Genomic DNA, 20802 nt, shown 5'->3' on the forward strand with positions numbered 1-20802 from the left:
TCTCATGGAGGCCACACATTCTCCAAGATGCTGCAGCCTAGAGCCCTTCCTTAGGTGTGGTCTTCATATCCTTCTGTCCCTGTGGCTTCCACAGAGTGTCCACACCCTGGCATGAGAAACTCTCTGCTGCAGGCTTCTCTGGCATGGGACTCTTCTGGTTTCCTTCTCCAAGTCCTCGCCTTGTAGGCCACCCTCCGGCTCATCTTCTGCTCCCAGCCCATAAGGTGCCCTTGAACAGAACTCTTCTTAGCTTACTTTGCTTCTTCACCACAAGATTTAGGTGGGTGATTTCTTCAGCTTCACATTTTCAGTTGTTGGCTTCACAAGGATGCTCCCAAATCTCTCTCTCTTGCTCCCTGCCCTCTGACCATCTGGGTAATGAACTGCTCCTCAGTTATGTGGTATGCTCAGTGGGCCCAGCCATGCGGTGGCCCCTGTGCACAGTCTCCTGCACTTTCCATGGGCCGCCTCAGGTGAGCCCCTTGCTCTCTGTCCCAGCAGTGCAGGTGCCTCCAGGCCTGCTCAATTGACACTGGCCCGGCTCCCCAGGGTAGCTGTCACTCTCTGGCCCCAAGCATGGTAGTGATTATTTCACTCATGTATTTGCAAATATTCAACAGCAATTACTGCCTGTGGCGTCAAGTGGACTCCCGGGCATATCCTCAAACACCCTCCACTTCTCAGTTTCCTCCTCTCTCCAGTCTATCCCGGGCCACCACTGCTGAGAACCTCTTCTCTTCAAAGCCTTGACTCATGTTATTCCTCAGCCTAGACTGTGCTTTGCCCATCTGCCTGGCTTTGGAAGTCTAGGTGAAATGTTTTATGGAAACTTGCCTCATCTCTAAAATCAGGCTCCAATGGCATTTCATTGGCATCTGTCTATGGCCCCTGTACAGCTTATCTCCTGAACTTGAATGCAATCTCCTTAAAGATAGGGATTTGTCCTGAGTTTCTGCTCCTCTTCCTATCTTTCTCTTTTCTTCCTTTCCTTCCTTTGTTCATTCATTCATTTGTTCATTTATGCCTTCCTTCTTTCTTTCTTTCCTTTCTTTTTCTTTCCATTTCCAGTACTTAATAGAGGTTTTACTGGACAGGTGTTCAAGAAACATTTACTAAATGAATAAACAAATTATAATCAAAAGAAAGGGGATTAGGGGCATATGGCCAGGCTGGTGTGCTCCTGTGCAGGTGACAGGTAAACATAGAGAGTCATCTTCTGTTCTCCATTCATGGAGAAAAGTGTCTATTAAGAAATAGGAAAGTTTTACCTCCTATAGCTTAGTCTGGATAGTGCACAACTTTTTTTGATGCAACTGTAATTGCAAGAGGATTGGGGAAATGTGTGTGCTTTTCCTGCCCACCCTCTGTGGCCAGTTACAGTCCACAGTAAATGAAGGAGCTTAGTGTAAGGAGTGAAGATGGTGAGTGCCTGTGTGCAGACAGAGTGAAGAAGCCCCCGCAGGAAGGGGAAAACAAGACAGAGCAACTAACATTTTGTAATCACTCAATTCATCTGCTTTTATTTTGATATTTCTCTGAGTAAGGTTATTTTGACTTAGAAGGCAAAATCCCTAAATCAGGTAAGGACCCAGCAATAACAGAAAAGACTTTTTTTTTTTTTTTTTTTCAGAAAAGACTTTTAACCTAGGCTTTGCATAGGAGAACTGAAACATGAAATCAGGAAGGATTCTAGTCTCTGAGATTGGAAATCCAAAATTGAAAAAGCCAATTTATCTTTTCATCCATTCTGACCTGGAAGCAAAATGTTGGCCTATAATTGAAAAGTGCTGAGATCCTTCAATGGAAATGCTGCCTGAGGAAGCAGAGCTATTTCTCCTCTTCTGATGGATGTCACTCAGATCCCATCTGGTTTAGCACTTGGTTATGTTGTGCTCATGGGCTGTATGACACCTGATCTTTCCCATGTTCTGTTGTGTGCCCCAGGAGCTGTATTCACAACTTCTGGGGTTTTCATGCACCCCTTGAGCTTCCAGAGAAATCCACTGAAGTAATGAACCAAAAATAATTGTTAACCATAATTCCTCAGGAATGGTAGCATCAAAAATGGCTGGGTGAGGGTACTCATGAATAACTTTCCATAGCCTTCTTAGGTCTACCCCACCAAACCAACTCATATAATTGTGTAATTTAAGTAAGAATGAATGAATGAATGAATGAATGAATGAATGAATTATTAAAGTAAGAATTCTGTGCTTGCTCTGCAAACACAGTTTTAAGAGAATCTCCTTAGCCTCTTTCGATTAGATCACCTCCCCTGAGAGGTTTGGGAGCTGACATTATTACCCTGGCTTTAAAATTAATTCTCCTTCCCCCAAACTCACAGACCAAACCCAAAGGGTAGGTCTCAAAAGGGTATATATAAGGGAAATATTAATCTAGTGCCCCTTCTCATGAGCAATGAATTTAGAGGAATAGAGTCCTGGGCTAGGATATAGGATGAGAGACTAGGATAATTCACCTAATGAAGATTAAGAAAGGCAGAAAACATCAGCTTTCAATGATACAAGTAGGTGATGTGGCAACATGGAGTCCTGGAAAAAAGCCCGGCAAACGTGGGTTGATGTTATAGCTCTGCTACTAACTAGCTGTACTTTGGACAAATGTTTTCATCTCTCTGAGGTTTCATCTGCCTCCAACTTATGTTTGTTGTGAGGATTAAAAGAGGTGACTGAGGTAAAGGTAGGTGTCCCAAGTGGCAGCAGTGGCATTAGCCACAGTGACTGTCATGGCAATAACATCATGGCAATAATAATATCACTGTCATGATAGTACCCAGCTATCTTCCACCTTGGATAAGAATTGAATAAGAAACTGACAAACTCTTATGAGAGGTATAAGTTGACTACATGAAATAATTTCCTGATAGTGACAATTGACAAACTTGGAGTCTGAGAGTCTCTGGAATGGTCCCTAAAATAGAACCCTTTCCATGAGGTAGCTGTGGCTTTGATATGGCTTTACAGGAAGGCAATGAGATAGATGGATTGGTATGCAGCAGAATAGTGTCTATGATCCTATGATGAGGCACTGGGAGCTGGGAATTGTACGAGTCAAATTCTCGCTTCTCCATTCCCTGTTCAGACTAGATGGCAACATGCCCTCTAAGCAAGCAGGGAAGGAAATTTCACGTAAGAAATCACATCCAGGTCAACAGCATTATTTGGGAGAAGCACTGTGGATGGCTGTGCATTCCTGAGTCATGCATTCCTTTACAAAGTGTAGTGAAAGAACTACTTGGTTACTTTGGATTTTTTTGCCTTGTCATAAATGTTCAGTTAGCAGCTGCTCAAGGGAACACATGCCATCATTTATGCATTTAAGAATCCTTAACATTGGGAGCCCAGAGTAATGCCTTAAGATCTGGGAGGAACTAGACACCACCACTTACAATTTTAAACTAGGAACTCACGAAGTGCTGGTCAAGTGTGGGTGGGAACTGCTGCTTTGGGAACTTCCAGACACCCACTAAGGTACTTTTCTGCTTTTTAGTGTAGAAAGAGTGACCTTAAAAGCATTTTGTATAAAAAGGGAAGCAGCGACTTGAATCACTATCCCATGTTCTGGAGGTCTGGAGGCAAAAATCATTTGAAATGTGTAGGGAGATAGAAGAGCAAAGTGATGATTCTTACATAAGTTAGGATGCTCCCACCTTATTGTAGGATTCAAAAGCCTAAAGATAGAGTCCAGAGGAGGAAACCTATGTCAGGATGGAGAACAGTCGTGTTGTGGTTCCTAAAAGGGGTTAAGGGATCTTTATAGCCCCAGCACACAGATCTTCTACATTTTTGCCCTGGATGAGATAGGACCATAGTGCAAAATCTTTCTGTCCTGAGAATGACTGTTTTTGGGAATTTCAAATCCTATGTGTTATTTTTGAATTTTTTTTTTTTTTGGTTATGGAATAGATACTTAGAATTGTAAAGAAATGTAGAACATAGCTCCACCCAGTATTTTAATTTTTAAGGTAACTATTTTTTTCCCTGATTATACTGTTCATTGTGGAAGAAGTGGGAAACAAAGAGAAGGATGAAGAGAAGTCATGTATGTTCTCCCTACCAAGAAACAGCCTTCACTGCCATTAATTGCCTTTCTTTCTTAACTTGTGTGCATGTATGTGTACTTGGACCACAAACATTGACACACAATGAAGATTCTATTACATATATTTTATACCTTGATTTTTAACTTAATTTTATATTTTGATAATTTCATGTCCTTAAAATGCTCTCATTCATTTAAATGGCAGCAGTATATTCCATCATAGGAATAAAATATAATTTATTTGACCATCTTTTTTATTTGACCATTTCTATATTGGTTGACATTTAACTTATTTCTATTTCTTCATAATTATTAAAACACATTTAAAATATATAGGTATTTATGTTTCTGCCTGCCTTTAATTATCTCCTTAGGTTTAACCCTTAGTATTAAAATGATTAGGTCATGTTTGTGATTATTTTAAAATCTAATTGGCATACCAATGTGTGTTAAATAATAGGAAGCGTAGGCAAGTCTAGAATGTTCTGGAGATCACATAGTTCTTTAGTGCCCAGAAGCATGCCCTGAACTCAGGTCTCATGACTCTCCAGCAGAGCTCTCTCACCCAGTCCTCAGGATCCAGTAAAAAAGAAGGAAGCAAGAAATTGTGAATATCAATGCATGTTGCATTCTTTTTCTCAGGAAAAAGTCCTGCTGAAGTGTTTACGTATTCTCAGATTGTGTGTGTGTGTGTGTGTGTGTGTGTGTGTGTGCACTAATAAAAATTATTCAATGAGTTGGGTCGAAAAGGCTTTCTCTGGGGCAAATTGCTATTTACCTTGATGCCTAAGCAAAATGTAGTTTCAGGCAATTAAAATAACTGAAGTAGAAAAAAATTCAGTTATCTGTGTTGTATTTTTGGTAACTTCCATTTAGGGAATTGCATGTGAACTTAAAGCTGGCATATTTAGGTTGAGGGAGTAAAACCTTCTGAGTTGACCAAGGTAGGGTAACTGCAAATTTCCAATGCTGGCTGCAAATTTAAGACATTAAAAAGCGATTTGCAAGTTTTAAGTATATACCAAGAAGGCACAAGATCTTGCTCTAAAATAATAACAGTGGCTTTAATAAAATGTGGAAGCTGAGAGCTTCCTGGGATTATAATGAAAGGTATTTCTATGTTTGGAAGACACTTTTGTAATTTGCATATTTATTGGGGCTCTTGCTGAGGAGAAGACCAAGGACAAGCAGGGTCCTATCTTGGCGCAGGGCCATTAACTTTGTATGTCAAGTCCAAGGTCTTCTTATGATTTTGGTATAAAAATAATTCCATGGTAGAGTCTGTGGTGACAAATGCCCCCTCCCCACCCACATGGTCTGACAGGGCAGAGCTGGTTCTTTCAAATTCTCAGCATCGGTGTCTTCAGGGCACTGCCACCAATCTGGGCCAACTGAGGTCAACTTTCCACAAGGAGCTGAAAACCCCCAGGCTCACAATATAACAAGGAAGGAAATTTTTTTTCAACCTGTATGTTTCCCTGTCTCCTCTTTTTACCCCTTCATATACTTCCATTGCCTCACCACTGCCTAGTTGTCCCGGCTGACCAGTAGAGACTTAGAAATTGTGAGAAACTGGAGGGAAAGGCTATTTTATTTCTGAATTAGTAGTGAATCCTTTTGCAATTGAGAAGAACTATAATTGTGCTGCTATTGATACATCATTGGAAATGGATAAGATTCTCTGTTTTATTTTATTTTGAAGATTTTATTTATTTACTCATGAGAGATACACAGAGAGAAGCAGAGACACAGGCTGGGGGAGAAGCAGGCTCCCCACAGGAAGCCCGATGTGGACTCGATTCCAGGACTCCAGGATCACGACCTGAACGGAAGGCTCAACCACTGAGCCACCTAGGCGTTCCGATCCTGTGATTTAGAGCAGACAGGCTGGGAGAATACCACTTCCAATACAATGCAATGATGGGCAAATGGTATAACTTTTCTGGGCCTCAGTTCCCTCCACTATAAATGAGGAATAGCAATACTTGCCTCATTGGGTGCTGAAGATAAAATGAGATAAAGCAGATAAATTGCTTACTGCATAGCCTAGAATTCAGTAAGACCCTGCCAATGCTATTACTAGCTATCAGCATTGGGCACTTTCCCCTCTTGGGAGTTCCTTCTTCCTAGTCAATATCACATGATAGTGTCCATTTCTTCAAAACACTACTTGTCACTGAATGACTCTTAATGCAGCCACCAACATGTTCTGTTTTGCTTTTAAAATTACGGTTGGGCATGAATTTTTTGTCTTTTGAAATATCATGACCAAATTAAATTAGCTATATTACTAATGGTTGACGCAAAAGTCTTATGGTCATGTTTCACAAAAAAGCCAGCCTAACAATTCGGGGAATTTTGCTACAATTACAGGTGAGGTCCTTTCACTTCTGTAGTTCATTTGATAAACTGACATTTAGGAGCTATAAGATAATACGGAGATTTCCAGGGAAGTATATAGGCTACAGATGAAAATGAAAAGGAGAATAAGAGAAAGAACAAAAAGATCTAAATTGTAGAAGGGGTAAGAACTGGGATACCCCTACAGAAGAGCAGAGAAGAGGCTTAGCTCTGGTTTTGAAAGGTGGAAGTGATGCCACTGGGTGGGATGTCTCTGACAGACAGCATAGAGATTGGCCATCCAGTGCAAGTTGGGGATCGAAGGCACATGGCTACATGGAGGACACTATGCCTTTTAAGAGGTATGTTTATGTGATGCAAGACTCTTCTAAGCTATCAGATGCAAGAAGCATAAAGAGAATAAAAGATAGTTAACCTTATGGTGGTGGATTATGTTACAATAGAGTATGGCTTCTCCTTGAAAGGTGTTGTGAGGTTGGTCTCAGTACCACCTAGAGAAAATTCTGGGATGTTACCAAAAATGGAAGATTACCCTCTAGAGGCACTTGGAGAAAACTGCAGGCACTTGACCCTTAACATAAAGACATTTAATGGAGATGTGATGGAACATGTCTCTCATTTACAATGGGGCCATCTGCAGCCACCATCACCTCATCTTCTTGAGGCTGAAGAATGGTGTGCTTTCTTTTCTTCTCTAAACCAGATTCCTGAGCATCCAGTGGGAAGACATGCACTGTAGTAAATTTTATCAGGTTTGCTCAGTGTAATGTATCCTGATCATCACTGTTTTTATTAATTTAAAAAGTACAACCAGAATTAACTTTTCATTCAAATTAGTATGCTTCACATCTTTGGTTTTCCATGATATTTGATCCAAAAGAAGTTCAGCAGAGCATCTAGAAAAAAATTAATAACTAATAGCATTAGGCATAAGTAGACTTCCCTTCTGGATTTCAAAAGAAAGTAGAAATAACCATGTGTACCACTGAATATTCCAGTTCTGGCAGCTTTTATTCAAATATTAGCATCCTTTGCAGTTGGCAAAATCAGTCCGTGAACTTTCAGACTGGAAGTTAACTCATATTTTGTGCTAGAATATTATGGTCACAACCTCTAGTACTCTACAAAAGTTAGGAAGAGAAAGCATAATTGTAAATATTTAGCACTTGAAAAAGTCTCATTTGAAAATATTCATGTAGGTGACCAGAGACTATAGTTCACAGAAATAAAAGTGAGAGCTTGAAATGATTCATTTGCTCTTTTGATAAAGGTAGTCCTCCCTGGACCTGAGGAAAAGTCAGTCTAAGAGGTAAATATGTAAGGAATTATAGCTGGCCCAAAGGAAAGGCATATTTTCATAAAAAAAAAGAGACTCAAGAGTCTTTTTCGGGTATGCTTTTCATCTGTTGGCTTGTATATTTAAATCAGAATTGGGACACAAGCAGAATCCATTCAGTGCTTTGATAAATGTTTTCTGGACTGCCTATTCTGATTCCTACAGGATATGTTGACATCTGAGATTTGGACCCTGCCTTGCGGTAACATAGAAGAATAAGCCACAGACAGAAAACCCTGAAGGTCAACACTAAAGGCAGGGTACAAAAGACTGCTTAAAATAAAGACAATCAATTGATAAAATTAATGTCACAGAAAAAAAGTACTGTGTTCATGTGGGAACCTGTGAGATGAACACTGGAAAGAATAACTGCCACAATTTTAATGATAATAATATTACTGGTGGTGACAACTAAGTTTTTTGTCTCATTTAATAATTCACAAATCTCCTTTGCACATGCTATCACCGTCAAAAGTGGCTTAAGGGGAGATGGTGGGGTGGTTTTAAAGGAAATGGGATTTCCAAAACCTCGTGGAACTTTAAAAAAATATATTTTATTTATTTGAGAGAGAGAGAGAAAGAGAGAGAGAGAGAGAGATCATGTGAGAGAGCACACAGAAAAGGGAGAAGCAGACTCTCTGCTGATTCCAGGATCCTGACACTGTGACCTGAGCCGAAGGCAGACACTTAACTGGCTGAGCCACTCAGGTGTCCCCCCAAGCCCTCACCCCCCTGTGGAACTTTAAATCTTTTCAGAGTGTTGGACAGAATCAAGATAGGTAAATTTAGCCATTGATTTTATGACAAACCATATAACTGATAATTTTAGAACAACTGTAGTTTTTCTAACAATTAAAATGGACAGTTTTATTTAAAATTATTTTCAAGTGAATCCTGTCTTAATTTAGCTATGTTTGAAGTTTTAGCATAAATATTATTGACTTGGGAAGATTTATAACTAAAAGGAGATCAACACAGTTATAAAATACTTTTCATTTGTAAAGAAGGTTACATTTTATTATTCATATGTGTTTCCAAACAATGCCGGCATGTTTGGCATCGGGAAACAAACTCAGAAGGGTAACACCGACAGAGCCAAGAGTCCGTGTTTAAGCTGAAACTCTGGTGCTTCTCTGAGTTGATCAAGCAGCTCTGTGATAAATTTATAGGTTTTTCACATCTCATAAACAAACTGTGAGAAGGCTTCATTTGGTATAGGAGATAAAATTTTCTACAAGTATTCATAAAATTTAGTCATAATAATGGCAGAGTAAAGCCGTAGGTTTATTCTGTTGGAAAGGCAGAAGTTTTAATGGATATAACTTTATGCTTCACAAGGTAATTGAAACAACAGCTTTTTTGATCATACAGACTTTTTAGCTCTCCTTCAGCAATAGGGGATTATCAGCTCCAAATAATGTCATTATTTAAGTTGTCACAGTGATCCCTATTCTGCTTATGAGAAGCTACAATTTCAAAGGTCACAAAATACTTTGAGAACTTTATTCAAATGAAGAAGTGTGGAGATTGTAACACAAATACAATAATATATTGATGACTCCTCTTTTTTGGATCTCTTGAAATCCAGTAAAAGACATTATCGTGGACTAGTTTTGCTAAAAAACAGCATATAAGGAAATGAGAATGTTATAGCAGAGATGGAATTTTGTCCAATTTGGTACTCATTCAGACGATACTATATAGTAATAAGTAGACTATGCTTAATTCAAAATGGAATATTTTACAGTGACGTGCTTGGTAAACGTATCCCCTACTAGCACAGATGGTATAAAAATGCTTAGTGATTCTTTTTTCAGACTTCATGTCATGCTGTGGGAAGATATGGCTGAAATAAATACATTTTATTTTGTTTTGTGACATTTTTCCATATGATTTAATTATAGAGAGAAGGGCACACAGAGAGCGTCACTATTAAGTGGGATCCATTATACGCTTAAGAGCAAATTCAAATCTTTTGTTGAGCACATTTTTGGGAAATAAATTGTGCACGCCATGTAAATAATATGACATTTGGTTGCAGTCAATTTAGTTTATGTATTTTGCCCAAAGGAACAGGTGATTCAAAGTTTAATTTGCCCCTTGTCTACTTATTCTTAATAACTTGGCACGGTAAGCAGTTCTTGGTATATCAATATACCAATTAACGAAATAATTCTTTCACTGCTGTTGAAGTAAAGAGTTGATTCTCATCTACATTTTTGTTGTTGTTGTTTTTGTTGTGCAGGGCAAACAGAACAAGCAAGATAGTTACGAAGGAAAGCCAGGCTAGCAGAGTCAGCAGCGCTCTAGCAGATAGAAAGGAAATGAGCATAGACCCGTCGGCGTGTGTTGAATGAGGAACGGCATTGCCCAGAAACACCAGGCCAGCTCACAGGGGCTCCAGCCAACGTGGCCAAGGAATTTGGGTTTCTGTATTACTCATAACAATGCATCTGTCTCATATTAAATTTGCATTTGGAAGAATTAAGGGAGCTCATTGGCAGAACCAGTGAAAACTTCAAATAAGGAAAACTGTATTCTATCTGAGTGATGAAGTTTTTTCAATACATTCGGCATTTAATGAAGCTTGTAAAAAATAGCTGATGTGCTGCTCATGCAATGATGCCTTTTGTTCATGGTGGGCAAGTTGAATTTGGAACTCCCTCCTTGATTCCCCTAGCCTGGAACAACCGTCTCTTCTCTGGGTGCCTGGCACTCTGTCTTACCCCATCACAGCATTTATCATGAGGATGGAAGTTTCTGGTACATTTACCCATTTTTCTCCATGACACAGAGGTCTCCTTGAGGTCAGGGCTGTGTCCTCTTTACCAGTGTATTTCCTGTATTTGGTACCTCTAGGTAACAATAAATAAGTGGTGGGTGATTAGATGAATGAAGTCACTTTCCATCAATTCCTCCTCATTGAATTTGGCATGAAATCAAATGTCTCGGCTTGGTATTCACTGGATTCCAGTGTGGCCTCTGGCCTATTGTATCCTTAGAGTTGTCCCTCACTCTACTCCTCAGTTCCATTCCTTGTCCAAGTTCTTGGCCAATGACACTGTTGACTGTTTTCTGAATAGGTACCACAACCTCTCTGCTTTTGTGCCTTTGCTGTGCTGTTCTTTCTGCCTGGAATGCATTTAATGTTTATCTGGAGAAATTGTAAGCCCTCTTTAGGGCTATTCTTCACCAGACTTTTTCAAGACACCCATTTGGAATTAATCTAGCCATCCCCCTTGCATTTTGTTTGTCACGATGTAGCATTTGTCACACATGTCAGCCCCTGGGGATAGGGACTAGATATTTTTACTTAACTCTTATAGAGCCTAGCATACATACAAGGTACTTAGGAGATGCTTAATACATGCTTTTGGCATCGAACTTCTGTGAACACCACAATAGCAAATTCTTGTCTAGCACATCACAGTTTTCATCCATCTCTCCATCCATCCATCCATCCAACCATCCATCCATTCCCTGAGCTTACATTATCTTGTCATATCACCACAGCACCACAGGGATAAGGTCAACATTTAAGGTCAACTCCATGGGACTTAGAATGGCTTAGTGACTTGTGTGAGGCCACTCAGTTAACATGAATATCTGGATTTAAATCTAGGTTTCTGTCTTTAAGCTAGGTGGCCTGCCAAGATACGCAAGGTTTTAAAGTCAAGTGTGATAGGGGCTTGTAATAAGTGTGATAAGGTCCAAAACCAATATACCAGTGGATGAGAGATGGGGCACATTTGAATACTACAATATTTATTAATCTGACAGTTTTGCAGTCCAGCTCCCAAGACTCTTGCTATAATGAAAGGTTTCGCAAGATCAGAAGGTAGCCTTGCTTGCTTTCCTGGTCACCCATGCAAGGGATAAGCACAATGCCCCATGCTTTCACCCCACAGAGTCATGGAATATGGACTAGATACAGAGGGTAGACCAGAAGTCATGGCAGAAATCTGGGAAAAAATTTCCACTGGGGTAGGATGAGTTCTAGGTCCCCAACTGGGGCCCTAGTTTAGTAGCATAGTGTATGTGCAGGGGCTGGGATGGTTACATGGGCTAAATCAAAGGATTAGGTGATTGAGCAGGAGAGGAAGAGAGGAAGAGAGGCAGAAATGAAACAGAAGCTGAAAAGACTGTGTCATGAACACAAGTGACTCAGATATTTGGAGGAATTTGAGGAGGATTAGGTTTATCACACGAGAACGAGTGGGAATAGAAACAAACACTATTTTGTTTCATATTGTGACCCAATTTCTACCTCCCAATTACCTTTCCTCAATATGCCCTCCCTCCTTAGATTTTTCAAAATATTTTATGTGTTTTTCTTGTCAAATATTTTTTTAATGTGAAACTTTGTAGAATTTCACAATTGCTCATGAAAAGAGAAAAGCAAGAAATGAAAATCTGAGGGAGTGTCTATGTAAGCAATTTCTACTTCTCTGAGATTCTTCTTTGGTACATGACAACTTAAAAAAATAAATTATATATATATTTACCACTAAATAGTGGCCATCAGTTTAAAATAATAATCCAGGTCTAAAATTCTATTTCCTTTGAAAATCATCTTTGTGATTATTTGCTCCTTTGTATCATACAATAAAAGTTATTATTCACACCAAAAGGAATTTAGGTTGAGGGTCTAACTCTATAAACTCTCCTAACAAGATTTTAATTTTTAATATGTTACTAAAAACTTTTTAAACTACTCACAATTTCTAAATTTATAAAATTCAATTACAAAGGTAGATACAAGAATAAAATCATGTAAAAATATGGACAATAACATGTTTAATACTATTAAAATCCTCGGCATTTAAATATGGCTCAAAATTGGAGTTGATGAAAAAGTAGTTGCTTTGACAAGTAGGTGTGGAAATGTTTGAATATCCCCATATGGGAGCAGCTAGCCACATTTTAGACTCTGGATACAGAAGTATGCAATTATTTCAAAAGAAGGAGGTCAGGTCCTGATTTCCTTTAGCCCTCCCTGCTGGGGTTACTGATGCCCTCTCCTTGCAGGCAGAACTGTACTTGCTTCTCAGGGAAACATGGTCAGAACAGAATTACATTAGCAGCCTGCGCTGATAAGATCTGAGTTAGTCTTGCTGTGTGGTCTCTAGTGGGTCTGAAGGCCGCCCCAGTTACGCAGCACTATGTAGCCCTTTCTGGTCCTGCTGGGTTGGTGGAGTCTCCTAACTGGCTCTCCGTCTCTATCATTTTGTTGTTACCTCCATTTCATAGCAGGAACAGGAGACCATCATGCCCTGCTTTGCTGGGGCCTGCATCCTTGACTAGCTCTTGGCAGTCGTGGGACTGGGAGTCGTGGTCCTACTATAGTTGTTCTTAGCCTTGGCTGCCTATCACTACCATCTGGGAAGTTTTAAAAATACTCAAGCCCAGGCTGATCCCCAGGCCTGAATCTCTGCAGGACCAGGAAATTAGAGAAAATCGCACAGGCATTTACTCTGGGAAGCTGCACGGTCCAATTCAAAGGATATTCTCTTGTTGGATCAGATAGAACAAGAGAGGAAAAAGTTGGCTGAAAGTAAATGAAAGCTGAAAATACTGTGTCATGAACACATGTGACTCAGATTATTTAGAGGCATTTGAGGGGGATTGAGGTTGTTGTGGAACAAGTGGGAATAGCAATCCGCATCAGGGCTTTTAAAACTTCCCATGTGATTTCAGTGTCCAGCCAAGACTGAGAACAATGGTCCTTCCAGAACCTGACTGAACCTGGAGCCATGTTGATGATTACTGGTTTCCAAGACCACTTGCTGCTTCTCCCTTGCTGTATGTATTCCACTTAGCAGAATGCTCCTCTTTGTAGATCACCACCTGCTCAGACCTTGCTCTCCTGGTTCTCCTGGATGAGACAGGTCCCAGTAGCTGCCTGGTTACTCTCAGCTTTTCCTTCTGTCAGATTCCGTGCTTTGGAGGCTCCAGCAAGCCCCAGATCTGAGGCTGCTCCAAAGATGTTTATTGCCGATGGAGTTATACATCTCTCCTAGTGATGTGCATCTGACCCACTAGATGTGGCAGGTATACATCTACTCTGTTCCACTCAAAAGATCCATATTTACAATTTCATGCAAATCTATTTGAGAAGTCATTACTATTGTGGCTAAACCAAATAATTTTAATAAATGTCCATAATTTGAATCTTTCTCTAAAACCCAAACAAGTAATATCCGGATTTTGAGAGGTCAGTGTGGCTCTTGGTAATTTCTACTGGATGCTGTATAGTACAAGCTCTTAGTCCATGGAGCCAGGAAACAAACTTACTCCCAACCTGGGTGTCAAAGGACACACAAAAGAAAAACTCAAAATTCAGAAGATATGGATGACAAACAATCTCTTAGGATTCTAGAGGATGGAAGAGGTCAAGGTCACTATCTGTAAAAATGAAACATGAAAATCTTATTCTTAAAAATGTGTTTTTCCAATGTGTTCATGCAAGTGCATGAAATATATATATATCCACAAAATACAAGTTATAATTTGCTTTCAGTAGCAAAATCCTAGAAATGACTGTAATGTCAAAAAAAAAAAAAAAAAAAAAAGATTGGTTATATAGATGTGCAGAGCCATGCAAAGGAATCCATTCAGTCTTTGAATAAATGAGTAGGTCTAAATGTCCTGATATGGAATGTTCTGCAAGATACTGCATTAAATAGGAAGAAAAACGAGAAACAAGAAACAGTGCAACTGCTTCCTGAAAATTTGAAAAATGAATACTCTAAATAAGACTTCTATCATGAATAATGCTAATACGGCATGTCCTGGACAATAAAAAATTAACCTTGCTGATGGAAAAGATTCATACTCAAGGATAATGGCAAATAAAATAGGCTCAGTAAAGTAAGAACCAAATCCTGAAAGATCTAAAACTCCAGACTATGAGATTTAAGAAGATGCAAAATGTAACAGGGGCCAAGTACATGTGGTGCTGATGGCATGCCATGGAGCTACCAGGTGCAGTGCCTTATCTAATGGGGCAGGTGTGAGTATGGACTTCCCAGCAGGCAGGCATTCTGGAAGCTCCACTTCCTACTGTGTCCCTGACATGTATGAGCCCTAGGCTTTAGTCAATTCAGCCCTACAGAAGATCCTTGTGAGTAAATAAGAGAGTGTTTAGAATGAATCTAGCAGAATGCCCGAGATACTAAGTGCTGAATATGATAGCTATGGAAGGAAGAAAAAAAAAATCTAGGGAGTGTAGTGAGAATTTCTCCAAGAAGAGAGGGTTTTGTTCCCTTAAGCATATTAAAGGGGGAAATTAAGCTGAGTACATATATTCTTCTCAGCAAGTTTCAGGTTCAGTAATTCTGAATTGGGGTTGGAAAATTGGAAAGAAAATTGAGTTGTGGGGGCAAAATAACTGCTTAACTTAATTACTAAAATGCCTCACTTTCCTATCGTGATGTCAATACTGTGCACGCTGCAATTCAAGCTTCTGTAAAACAGCTATTTTGTTAAAATTTAGGACAAAAGGTATGCCATTTATTAATGCATCAATGTATTTTAGTGAGTACAATACATGAAAAGGAAAAAAGTAATTATTCACCTACAGGTTAGACCTCCATTATTTTAAGTCTTGGCGACTTGCAAAGCTCTGCAGGAAAAGTTAATACAAATATATCTGAGTTAACTCTGTGGTAAATTAAATATCCTGGATATTAAATACACTTGACAAGACATCTTGAGGTACAGAAGTGATGCAGAATAGGGAACATTATTATTTAGTCTGGTGACAGACTTTGAAGTGGATGGATTTTTGCTACTCACAGATAAATCTTCACTATTGTTTCCTGATTATTAAAATGGCTGTAGAATCTTTATTAAGTTTCCTGGAAGCATTAACTCTGTTAAAATTAAGAAATCTCATCCAACTATGGTGTCTACAAAATACATGGAATGACAATAAATCTACCCTTTGGACTTGACAGAGAGCAGATAAATACAGAATGATATCTTTGGTTTGAGTCTCTTAACCCAATAATGGTTCTTAGACATGGAGAAAAAAAATAATAAAAGTAAAAATAATTAATCTATGGAAGTAGGTAAGCAACACTTGGCAGGAGAAAGCCAGGCTGTATGGAAAAAGGACTAGTAAAGAGATAGTAGGGTTGAGTGAGGGTTGTTGATCTTGGGGGAGGAAAGGAGATAAAGTCACAGTAATGGAAACAGAATGAGGATGGGGACCACCAGAAGGCAGCGGAAAGTATGTAATCGTGTCATCAAAACTCTAGGATTTCCAACCCTGGAATTCTAGCAGAATGAGAAAACACTTTGTTGAAGATGTTTCTTTTGGACACTATTATTGAGGTGACCTGAGAGGGTATTAGACACCTTTATTTGTAGAAGCATCTAGAAAGGAAAAGTAACTTAATCAAGGTTATGCATGACTTCATGAGTAAAAAAAAGTAATATAGAGAAAGAATTTAGCAGATTGCTGTTATATTAAATACTTAATATGATGGCTAAGGAAGGAAGAAAGAAAAAGCTACAGAGTACAGAGCCAGGATTAAAATCTGTACCTTGGGACTCAGTTCAGTACTCTTGCTACTAGACATTCAACACTAGTTGTTTGTTTATTTGTTTTTTTAATATATGGTATAAAATGCAAGTATAAGTCTGGAAAAACCCTGCCTTTAGAGCACATTGATTTCTTTTGTTTTAGTTAAAAATAACAACAACATTTTAAAACACCAAATGCAAGACAGATGCAATATTTAAATCCCTTTAAATATTATATCATGTGACCCTCCGGATAACCATATGCAGTGCTTAAGGAGCTCAGAGAAGTTACCAAGTTGTCTGAGGTCACATAGCCCACAAGTTGATCATCTATGAGGGGACCAGGTCTCTATTACTTCAAAGTCCATGTTCCTGACATTGAAAGCAGCTTATTTTCAACAGAATGTTCTGCCTCCAAGCAAGTCTACGCAGGAAGGATCTGGATGTAAAGGCAGGCTTATAATAAATATGGCAGCATGATGAATAATCGGATTACTCTGCTGTGGTTATGAAATGGGTTTCCAAAATGACAGAAGGCATGTTTAGTTTGAGAATGGTATTGAAGTTGGATTCCAGTAGCTTTCAGTACCACACACCTGCTCTGAGGTGAAGAGGTATCTGGCACATCAGAGTTTACAATATTATTTCCTAATTCAAAATTGCATACTTAAGTCATCTTACAATTGTGATGTATTATATAAGCAATGAAATTCAGGGTTATATTTTACCATTATCTCTCCTCATTTAAAAATAATTTAAAACACAAATTTAAAAAGTTGTCATTGCCATAAGTTTAATTCTGAGTAACAACCTGGCTTGCTGTTCCTTTCAAAGATACACATCCTACAGTAATTTATATTCCTGACTTCTCTTTCCCAGGTTTATTGCTCTTGGCTATTTGCATAAAAATGGAATCTTTGATCTTTAAGGGTTCATCAGCTCAAATAGCTCATTCCCCATCCTAAGACACAAGTAATGAGGGGTGAGAGGGGTTTAGTGGTGCACTTCAACCAGGCATGCACAGGCAGGTTACTAAAACCCACCTTTCCCTCCTCCATCTCACACTAGCTGCTTTTACTGTAATTCTGCACTCAAGCCAATCGTAAAATCTTCCCAGCTCGAACATGAATTAAGGTGGCCACTCCCTGCAGGTACAGGTCTTAACACAGTGAGCAGCCTCATTTTACTTGAGGCAGAAAAACACAGGCTATGGGCCACTCTGGGCTCTTGCACCTCCCAGAGGACCTGGGTGAATTTCTCAGACCTTCAGAGCTACAGTTTGCCCCTCCATGAAATGGAGGGTGTTAGAATGACTACCTCACATGGTCATGGTGGGGAGTAAAAGGAATATTATTCTTTAGGCTTTGTAGGCGACTCCAAAAATGGTTTTCTCCTCATTCCTTTCCCAGAACTATAGGATTCCTGGATCCTAATAGAGATGTCAAAAATAAAGTGCATCCTTTTGTCAATCGTCATTCACTGTCAACCGATCAGTAAATTATACCCCATTTGTTTCTCCTCCAATGAAAAATTTTATAGTTATTCAACAAGAAGCATTGGTTGAATAAAGCACCAAGGGGCCAAAACCATGTAGGACAGAACAGAAGAAATGATGGACTCCTCAAAGCCAGTGCTGATGTTTTAATTTCACTTAAATTAAATTAAACTCCAGTGGTGGAGTAAAGTGAAGAATTAGTTTGTTTCTTTTTTAAATTCTGAGACATGACTATTTATATTCTTAACCTATTGGATAACTCTCCTCATGTCAAAATGGGAATAAACATGAATACCATCAACATTCTTCAGCACATCCATGCACTCCTTCACCTGTCATTTCTAAGGCACTGTGGAAGGCCCTGGGGAGGTGATGTTGAGTCAGGCCACCTTCTCACCCTCTAGGGGCTTGCCTGCTGGTGGTCGAGGGGGACCAACCACTAAACAGTGAAGTGCGAAGGTTGACAGGAGAAGAGAAGCTAGTACAGGTAGAGCAAGTACCCAAATGAGGGAGTGTGCATTCCTACCTCTAATGGTACATTTGGGAAGGCTTTGAGGATGTTCGTGGAGGCTGGGAGAAGGGAAGGACATTCTTGATTGTGAGAGCAGAGTTAGCAAAAGTACAGAGGCATACAACAGCATGGTATAGTTTCTTAGATACCACATGCTACTTGACATGGGGCAGAGATGGAGAACATTATATGCCCAACTAGAAAGTTCGGATTTCATCTTACATGAAGTAGATATAACATAAGAGATGTGTTCTAGAAAGATCACTCCAGTAATGGTGTGGTATGCAAAGTAATGCTTCCTAATTCCTGGAACCTATGAACATGTTACATTACATGGCAAGAGGAACTTTGTAGGTGTGCTTAAATAAAAGACCTTGAGATGGGAAGATTATCCTGGATAATGTGTGTTCTAATGTAATCAATGTCAGAATGGTCCTTAAAAGAGGAACATTAAAGATGCCAAAGGAGGGCAGCCCCAGTGGCCCAGGGGTTTAGCGCTGCCTTCAGCCTGGGGTGTGATCTTGGGGCCCTGGGATCGAGTCCCACATCAGGTTCCCTGCATGGAGCCTGGTTCTCCCTCTGCCTGTGTCTCTGCCTCTCTCTCTCTCTCTCTCTCTCTCTCTCTCTCTCTCTGTGTCTGTCATGAATATATAAATAAAATTTAAAAAAAAAGATGCCAAAGGAAGAAAAATTAGAAAGCTGTGATGCTGTTGGCTTTGTAGATGGAGGAAGGGCCTGTGTGCCCAGAAATGGAAGTTGGAGCAGGAAAAGAAGCACTTTTTCCTAGAGCATGCAGAAAGAAACACAGCTTTGCAAAAACCTTGGCTTTTGCCCAGTAGACCTGTGTTGGACCGCTGAACTAGAACCACAAGACAATAAGCTGGTGCAGCTTGGGACTACTAACTTTGTCAAGTTGTTAGAGCAGCAATAGAAAATGAGCCTAAATGGTTTGGAGGAGGACTGCAGGGGACAGATTCTCAGTCTGGATCAAGACAATAGCAATGGAAAAGGAAGAGATTTGCTGGATGCAGGGGGTATTAAAGAGACCGCACAGAGAGGGCTTTGTGACTAGTTGGACTAGAAGTGATGCTTTAGGAAAAGAGAAAGAAAGAGTCTACTATGTCTCCCAGGTTCATCTGTGAACTGGGTCAGTGGAGAAGGCAATGTAGGCGGAAGATGAGAGGTTAGCTTTAAAATCTTTGTGTCTGGAGTACTTTGAGACTTTGGGAGAAGACAGGTAGTTTGACACAGAGGTCTATGGTTTAGGGGGAAATCTGGAACTGAAATTTTGGAGTCATGAGCTTATAGGTGATGGTTGAATCCAGAAGAATGGCTGACAACCCTGAGACAGACTGCATGAGCCAGGATCCAAAGACAAAACCACAGCATCCCACAGATGGATGGATGTGAGAGTTTTGTAGAGCATAAGGAGCAACTGCACAGGAGATTCCTGGAAAAGAGCAGCCCATCTCAAGAAGGAGGTCCTAAAAGAAGTGATAACTAATTTCAGTCCTGAAGGACGAACCCAGAGAAAAAAGGGGAGAGGACATTCCAGAGGGAGACGGTCAAATAAGAAAGGTGTAAAGAAATAGCAGAAGACAAGCCACAGAATGGCACAGTGTGTACAAAGAACCACAGCTTGGCTGAGCTAGAAGGTGAAATTAGAGAATGTGTCTTGACAATGAGGGGGATTGGAATATAATCTTGGCTTGGACTGAGGATAGGACAGAGGAGAAAATCAGAAAGGATTTTTGAATTGGGCATGGGATTTAGAGTCAGTTGAGTGGATTTATAGTGATATTGAAAATGAATTTTTAAAGTCACAGATCAGAGATATTTTTAATTAACTTCCTAGTTTCTGATGCTTAAAATAGCTGGCAGATAAATTTTCCTATTGTATGGCTCTAATTATGCCACAGTACTCCAGAATTTTCTATAGATTACAAAAAGGTCAATATCTCCTTGAATCTGGGCATCGTCTTACAGTCAGCTGATCAGGACCTCTCGTAGTTCTTAAACACAAAAGGGGCGTCTCCATCTTGAGGCCTGGCTCCTTAGCCTGCCATGCTTTTCCTTCCCCATCTTCCTGTATCTGGATTTGACTTGTTCTTCAAAGCACAGTTTGAACACCACCTCCTCCAGAGAGTGTTTCCTGGCTCCTTGAGCTGGAATTGCCCACTGTCTTTATTGGATGCCCCTCTTGTCCTTCTAATGTTTCAGTTTGTTGTACTAGTCATGCCTTTTCATCAACAGCCAAATCTCTCACTTTCTAGCACAGGGCATGAGTCAGGGGCAAAGGAAGCAGAAACGTGTTTGGAAATGGGGATTGGAAAGAGTCTTTGCCAATTTAGACTTTCACTGAAGTTGTTAAAGCAGGGAAGTCACATTAAGAAAACAGGCTCTCCACTACATGATTTGGGAGTTCAATGTAAAATGGAAGGGAGGGGTAAAGCAGAAAGTATTAGTTAATTCAATAATCTCGGTGTGTGAGCTCTGGAGCTGGGATAT

General features: G+C 39.8%; 1 protein-coding gene across 4 annotated transcripts in view; it reads right to left on the minus strand.

Annotated features, from left to right (window-relative positions):
- PACRG (parkin coregulated) overlaps positions 1 to 20802 on the minus strand; it is a 514394-nt gene that overhangs the window by 118410 nt on the left and 375182 nt on the right. The window lies entirely within an intron of this gene.

This window comes from Vulpes vulpes, chromosome 1 (assembly GCF_048418805.1).
Source record: "Vulpes vulpes isolate BD-2025 chromosome 1, VulVul3, whole genome shotgun sequence".
In the NCBI taxonomy this organism is placed as follows: Eukaryota; Metazoa; Chordata; class Mammalia; order Carnivora; family Canidae; genus Vulpes; species Vulpes vulpes.